Raw genomic sequence first — 8,104 nt, 5'->3', positions numbered from 1 at the left:
CTTGCTCAAACCAACAATCTCCGTGGGATCGACCCTCACTCACCTAAGGTATTACTTGGACGACCCGGTATAATTGCCGGTCTATCTGTGCGAAACGTGCAGAGTCTGTTTCGTGCACCAGCGTGTTCCATACCCTTCTTCGTGATCGGTCTATCCTTTTTGATCAGGGTGTCTCCCTCTATGTGAGCTCCAACTACTGCACATAAGCGGTAAATGAGATGAGGTAAGGCCAGCCTAGCAAAGATGGAGGGCTTGTTGGCTACTTTGTAAAGCTCTTGAGGGATTACCTCATGTACATCTACCTCATTGCCAAGCATAATGCAGTGAATCATCACTGCTCGCTCAACTGTAACCTCAGAGTAGTTACTCGTAGGGATGATCGAACATTGGATGAACTCCAACCATCTTCTAGCTACTGGCCTAAGGTCAAGCCTAGCCAACTGGTAATGCCGACCTTGAGCATCCCTCCTCCACTGAGCTCAAGGTACACAGATGTCAGCAAGAACTTGATCAAACCTTTGGTCAGTGTTGGCCTTGCAAGTGTATGAATGAGGGTCATCTGGTGGCTCTGGCAATTGTAGTGCCACCCTCACATTCTCTGGGCTGAAATCCATAATGTGTCCTCTGACCATGGTGCGCCAACTCTTCGACTCTGGGTTTACGATTCTATCATGCTTTTTCATCACCCAGGCATTGGCATAGAACTCCTGCACCATCAATACTCCAACTTCGGTCACGGGGTTGGCCAGAACTTCCCAACCCCATTTCAGAATCTGGTATAGGATCTCTGAGTACTCATCGTCCTTCAGTTTAAAGGCGACCTCGGGAATCACCTTCTTCTTTCTCACCACATCATAAAAATGGTCTTGACAGGTCTTTGGTGAAGAATTTGGTGAAATCCCATGGCTCAGAAATGGGGGCTTTCTCCTTTCCTTTCCTTGAGGATTCTCCGGTCTTTGGTGCTATGGGAGTAAGATAAAAGAAACAAAAAGTGGAGCGTCCAATACCAAACTTAAAAATGTTTCTCGTCCCTGAGCAAATAAAAATATAAAAAAAGAAAAAGACAAGAAAATAGAAGAAATAGATAGAAGGGATGGGGTAGAGGCTTCGGCCTTTGGGTGAAGAAAGGAAAAAATGAAGAAAGGGAATGTGTATGGGGAAGAGTGAATAAGAAGGGAAGAGTAGTGGAGGTGTGGTGAAAGTGGATGAAAGGATGGGTATTTATAGGGGAAAGGTGGGTTGGGTTTCGGTTATAGTGGGGGGGATTGGGGAAAATTGAATTTGAATGTGGGTTGTTGGGAAGAGAGATGGATAGGATTGATGAGAGGTGATTGGGTAGAGTGAAAGGTGGGGTGAGGGAATCAAGGGAAGTAATGGGTGACGGAATGGATGAATGTGGATGGAAAGGTAAGTAAAGGGGAGAGAGAGAATGGATAAGAGTGAGTAAAGGTTAAGTGGTTTGTGGTTGGATGTTTTTGATGAATAGATTTTTCATGGTATAGAATTTCACAAATAAATTCTCGTTGCAAGTATAGTTTCTAAACCAACAAATAATCCTCTCATGCAAAAAATTGGTTGTCACAAGTAACAAACCCCAATAAAAATAACCGAAGTATTCAAACCTCGGGTCGTCTCTCAAAGGAATTGCAGGGAAGTGTTCTTGTTATTGGTTATGAGATGTATATTTTGGGGTTTTGAGATAAGAAACATGAAGAGTAAATGGAAAGAAATAAACTAATAGCTAAGAAAGCTCTTGTCGAGGTATGTGATGACAAGTCATCTTATGCTAGCTTTTCAAGCATTTTTCACTTGTTTCATTTGGTTTTATGCACTTTCTTGCATTGTAAGTAAGTGATTTGGAGTGGAATTGCATGGTTTGGTCAAATCAATCAATCACCCTTTATTTGACACAAAATCATGAGGTCTAAGCTAGAATTAATTGAATTTTGAATGAATTTTAAACGTTGTGAATTTGGTGATACTTTGATTGGTTGTTTTGATTACTTATAGGTAAAGAAAAGAAAGAAACAAGGAGAGCGTGGCCTAAGGAAGAAAAAAAGCGTGGCGCATCAATAAACCAAGGAGCAGCGCTCTCTTGGTGAGCACAGCGCTCTCTTATTGAGCACTAATCCAATCCAAGAAAGCAAAAGGCAAGGAATGCTGAGCTCTCTCACTCAACCGAGCGCCACAAGGATCCAAGGAAACCAAGCAAAAAGCATAGCGCTCGGTTAACTCAGTTAACCTTTTCGGGCTCTTCCTCAAGGAAATTCAAGTCACAAAACCAAGGAGTGGAGGCCCCAAGTTTCGAACCTAGCACTTAAGGGACAAGAGAAGCGCTACTACAAGGCTTGGGCAAGGAAAAATAAGCCAAAATGGCTCAGCAAGGATTCGAACGAGGATCTCCCCACACTGAAGGCAAAGGAGCGCTACTTCACTTGCAAGAAATTGGGCACTATTGGCTCAACAAGGATTCGAACCTGGAGCCTCACCTTGCAAGCAAAGGGATGCTGCACTCTTATACTTAACTGAGCGCTACCCTTTTGTTTTTCCAAGGAAATGAGCGCCAATTTGGCAAGGCCAAGGCTCGGAGGGGAGCCTCATTCCCACACAAAGGGCGCTGCGCTCTCTCACACAACCGAGTGCTAGGAGGGCTGCCCAAGGAGCTTGTCACGCAACAATTGAACCAAGGGTGTGCTGCGCTCTCTTTTTCAACCGAGCGCACTATTGGGAGCAGCACCCATGGTCCAAAATTCAATTAAAAATCAAATTGGATTCAATTCTTCACCAAATTGAAAGGCCAACTCCAAATTCTGAAATTCAAAAATAGGAAGTGTATAAATAGAAGTTAGTTTGATTTAGAGAGAAACATTTTTGACACTTTTACTTTTCATTTTTCATTTTGGGAGCTCATTTTAGATTTTAGCTTTAGGTTTAGGAATTGGGATTGAGAATTCAATTCTCTTCCTCTTTGTTCTTACTTCTACACTCTTCACTCTTTGTTTTGAATCTTGGATTGAGAATTGAAGGAATTTTGTTCATTCTTGATCTGAGATCTCTCTTTGTTTACTTTCTGCATAATTTCAAGGAATTGTGATTTAGATCTAAGTTTTCTTTACTGCTTTCATCTCTATTTCTTCTGCAATTATTCTCTGTTGGATCAAGGAAGGAATTGAGATCTAGACTTATTTTCTAGTCTCATTCAGCCCCTGAGATCTTCAACTTCTCTTTTAGATTTTACAATTGAGTTGAATTCACTTTCTGTATTGATTCTTCAAGTAATTTTTCTTTTCTGTTTGAGACCTAATGCATTTCAATTCATCTTCTACTTCTCTGTTGATTACTATTTACATTCTCTTGTTTAATTTCTGAGATCCCAACTCCCAAGACCCTTTACTATTCAAGCAATTTACATTTCTTGCACTCTAAGCTTCAGCTATTTACATTTCTTGCAATCTAAGCTTCTGTCATTTACATTACTTACACTTTAAGATTTAGCTCCTTTACTTCTTTTGCCCTTTAATTTACTGTCAATTCTCCCTCTCCCTTTAAATTTCATGCAATTTAGCTTCTGTTGAATACAAATCACTCAACTCAACACTTGTTTGCTTGACTAAATGAACCACCTAACTAAAATTGCTCAATCCTTCAATCCCTGTGGGATCGACCTCACTCATGTGAGTTATTATTACTTGATGCGACCCGGTACACTTGCCAGTGAGTTTTGTGTTGGATCATTTTCCACACATCAGTATGAGAACTAGAAGTCCTATCCTCATTATCCTCCTCAATTGTGACAAGAATTGTCCATTGCTCCCACTTAGTAAACCTCTAACTAGGAAGAAAAGTCAAGTGGATAAATCAACTTGAGTCCACAAGTCCTAGTCTAATCCTAAGCAGAGACTAGAGTTAGTATCATTCAAGTCAATTAGCAACTTCTAATTATTAATCAACAAAATAGTTTAATAACTCAAGAGTCTCCAATTACTCAACCAAAGCCAACAGGAGAAAAATCTACTCTAAAATCCAACCAAGCATTTTGTCAAATACTTGGAAGGCTGATAAACCACTATTTTATGGTTTATCTTGTGCTAAATTGAGTGGTTTTTATCAGTTCTTTGCACACTTATTCATGTAATTTGCATGTTTTACATTCATCTTCCTAATTTTGTTCTATGATTGAAATCTTGCTTCCTAAGCCTTTAAATTGTCAATTTTTAATTTTCCTTTATACCATTCGATGCCATGATCTGTGTGTTAAGTGTTTTCAGGCTTTATAGGGCAGGAATGGCTTAGAGGATGGAAAGGAAGCTTGGAAAAATTTAAGGAACACAAGAAACTAAGGACCTGACCAGCGAGGATCGACGCGCACGCATGGCTCACGCGTGCGCGTGACTTGGCGCATTCCACAGCGACACATATGCGTAATAGATGCATACGCGTGACAGGTGAAGTCGTACACCGATGCGTATGCGTAACTGACGCGTACGCATGACACGCACAGAGGACCATCAATGCGTACGCGTGACTGACGTGTACGTGTGACATGCGTTACGTGCAGAAATTGCAGATGATGCTGGGGCGATTTTGGGCTGAGTTTGGACCTAGTTTTCAGCCCAGAAACACAGACTAAAGCCAGGGGACAGCAGAGACTCAAGACACATTCTCATTCACTTAGTTTATAGTTTTAGTTTTGAATCTTAGAGTGAAAAATACTACTTCCTCTAGGGTTCTTCACATTCATAGATTTCTAGTTTATGCTTTTGGATTGGATCTTGAGAGAATTACTACCTCCGTTTGAAGTCTCTATCATTATAGTTTGTTTTCTTATTTCCTTACTCTTTTATTTCCCATTTACTTTGTTCAGAGTTACATATAGATATCTTTGATTTTGGAAAGTATTAATGCAAGAGTTATTTTTACATTTAATTTCATTATTTATTGAATATCATCTTCCCTCAATTTATTATTTCAAAATAGCTTTTATTAAATTAATTTTAATTACCATGTCTCCTTTCTACTCCCTTTACATGTTTGTGAAATTGGCATCCATCTCAATGGAGTAGGCTCTCAACTTGACTTTGGAGTTGATTAATATGAGACCCTTGAGTTGGAATACTCAAGTGTTAATTTGTAATTGGAAGTTGTTGGCTGACTCTTTAGTCACTAACGCTAATCCTTCCATAGAAGAGAATTAGGACTTGTGAATCGGAGTTGGTTCAGTTACTTGACTTTCCTTTATTCGGTAAGGGATAACTAAGTAGAAACAACAACCTCTTACTATTACACTTGGGAAAATTCAACAAGGATAGAACTTCTGATTAATCTTCTCCTAGTCAAGGCTTTTTATTTTAATTACAAAAAACCTCTCGTTAATTTCCATTACTTTAATTTTTAATCATTTATTTTTCCATTCTCCAACTCTAAAATTTCTCAAAAAATTCTTGACCAATAAATTGCACTATTTTGTCAACGCGTTCGGAGATGACCCGGGAATTCTACTCCCAGTATTTTATTCTTAATATGTGACAACTCTTTTTAAATTGATAAGCGGAATTTTCGTCGGTTAAGAACTGTACTCGCAATGTTATTTCCATTATAAATTCTTAATCGGCAATTTTTCACCCGTCAAAGGCATAAAAGGAAAGTGTTCTGAGGGTTACCTGAAACTAAAAGTCGATCTCGGTCAAGATCTGCGGTGGTGGCTGGAACTGTCGTGTCCGACTTGTGGGCCTTCGTAGTGCTGCTGATCCGTGTTCACCGGAGGGTGGTGGTACCTGTAAGGGACTCCGATGCCTAAGTTAGCATGGGCTTTAAGCAGGTATTTGGTAGAATCAGAGTATGAGTTATACCTGGGTGCTCCAGTGTATTTATAGTAGTATGGGCTAACCTTTCTAGATAAGATAAGTTAGTTATCTATATCTTATCTTTAAGTGAAGTCATCTTATCTCTAAAGGGGGACCGCCTTCATCTTTCTAGGCTTTAGCTGCCTTTAGATTGGGCTGTGTCCCTTTGTTTGGGCCTTCTTGGACCTCTCGTAGCGATTTGGCCGACCTATTTGTAGTAGAGGTCGGGGGTCCTGACCTGAAGAGGTCGGTTACTTTTATTTTCGATCAGCCTGGGTCGGATAGCTCGACCCAGGGTATGAACAGTGCCCCTGCTCGAGCTCGGTCTTTCCTTTTAGATTTCGATCTCTTTTAGGAAAACCGTGTTCGAGCATCTTACCTTAGGTTCATCTCTTGTTGAGGCTCCTTGGATACGAAGCGTTTCTCTTTATTGTAGCGCGCGTTGTACTTCCCTTGGAAACATGCGAGGGTTTTAATGCTTATTAACTCCTCTTGCCGTTCCCTCTTTACTTTTTACCTTTCATTTTGAATTTCAAAAGGCTTTCTTTCAGTTTCTTCTTCTTCTCCTTTCTCTTTACCCTTTGCTTTCGTCGTTTCGCTTGAAGTGCTTTATCCCCTCTGCCTGCTTCGTAGTTTTCTCTGTTTTCTTTGTCTCGAAGGTGTTCGATTGTTGCCCCCTGTTTCCTTGGTTTCTTTTCTCCTTACAGGTTGGTATCTCTTCCTCCATACTTTCATTTCGATAATTTGTCTTGGTATTGCATGTCTGTGAAAAATTTTGATCAAATCCGCTTTAAAAAGGCTTGATCCTAAAGGTTGCATTTTTTTTATTAATGCTGCGATTCCCTTTACTTGCCCCTAATTCATTGCTTGCTGTAGCGCTTTGCCTTCGCATTTTTGTGCCTTTCAAGCCTTCTATTTTCCTTGCTTCGAAGTGACTGTTTGGTGTGGATTGCGTCGTTCTTCACTTGAGCCGCTATTATCTTCTCCTCTGCAGGTTAGTGTTTTCTTTCTTTTCTCTTTTTACCCTTGACAACTATGCATGCTTTTGATGTAAGGCTTTGACTTTTATCTTTGAAAAACTTTGATTCTTCTGTGAAAAGATTGCGTCTTTTTATGTCTTGATCCATGACTTGTGATTTTTCCTTGTCGCTCGTCTTTTGAGAAAAATGTGTGCCTTCTGGTGATCTTGCTTAGGATTTTCGTTGCTGTTCTTATTTCTTTTCACTATTGTCTGGCTTTTTTTTGTTCTGGCTTAATCAATCTTTTGGTGATAAACTTGTTATTAGGAAAGGTTGTAATTTTGATGTTTTTTGTTGGTGATGATGACTAGAGAAGGATTGTGTTTTCCTTGTTGTGAGATATTTAGGGCATAGATCGTCTTCTTTTCCTGGTTCTTACCTTGTTACTGCCTCCAAAGGGTGTCCCTGGATTTTACTGTGAATCCTGGGGTTTCCCTTTTACTGCCGTATCTGACTCTTGATGTTCATATGTTATTGTCCGAGTTACTTCCTTATTTGCCCGAGTTGTTTGGTAGTAACCCATTTTCCTTTTTCTCACTGTAGGAATAGTTGTCCCATGTCTTCTCACAAAAATATTGTTGAGATGTCTACCAAGATCCCGGAAGGCATGTTTGACTGGCTGGATTCTATTGTTTCGATGTGTGTTACGGTGGCTGACCATGAGTGCTGCGTGCAACTTAGAAGGCACCATAGAATTTGTAGTGATAGGGATCAGGAAAAAAATTATGAGTTAGTGTCACCTGACCCTGAGGAGAGGGTTAGTTTTCCTCCTTTGGCTCCAGAAGAACGTCCCTTTTTCTACGCTTATAACTATTTCTTTAGTCAATTGAATATTACCATTCCTTTTACCCCTTTTGAGACTGAGTTGCTGTGGTCCTGCAATGTAGCTCCTTCTCAGTTCCACCCGAATTCTTGGGGCTTCATAAAAATCTTCCAATTGCTGTGTTAAGAGCTGGATATCCGACCTACCCAAACTCTCTTTCTTTACCTTTTTGTTTTGACGAAGCCTGGGGTAGCGAAGAAGAAAGCCTCCTGGGTTTCTTTCCGAGCTACTGATGAGCGGATAATTTATATGCTTTTTGGCATTATTTTTAGTATGTTTTTAGTAGGATTTAGTTACTTTTAGGGATATTTTTATTAGTTTTTATGTTAAATTCACATTTCTGGACTTTACTATGATTTTGTGTGTTTTTCTATGATTTCAGATATTTTCTGGCTGAAATTGAGGGACTTGAGCAAAAA

Source organism: Arachis ipaensis, chromosome B4, assembly GCF_059453495.1.
Source record: "Arachis ipaensis isolate K30076 ecotype BB chromosome B4, ASM5945349v1, whole genome shotgun sequence".
Taxonomy (NCBI): domain Eukaryota; kingdom Viridiplantae; phylum Streptophyta; class Magnoliopsida; order Fabales; family Fabaceae; genus Arachis; species Arachis ipaensis.
This window is presented reverse-complemented; position numbering follows the sequence as displayed.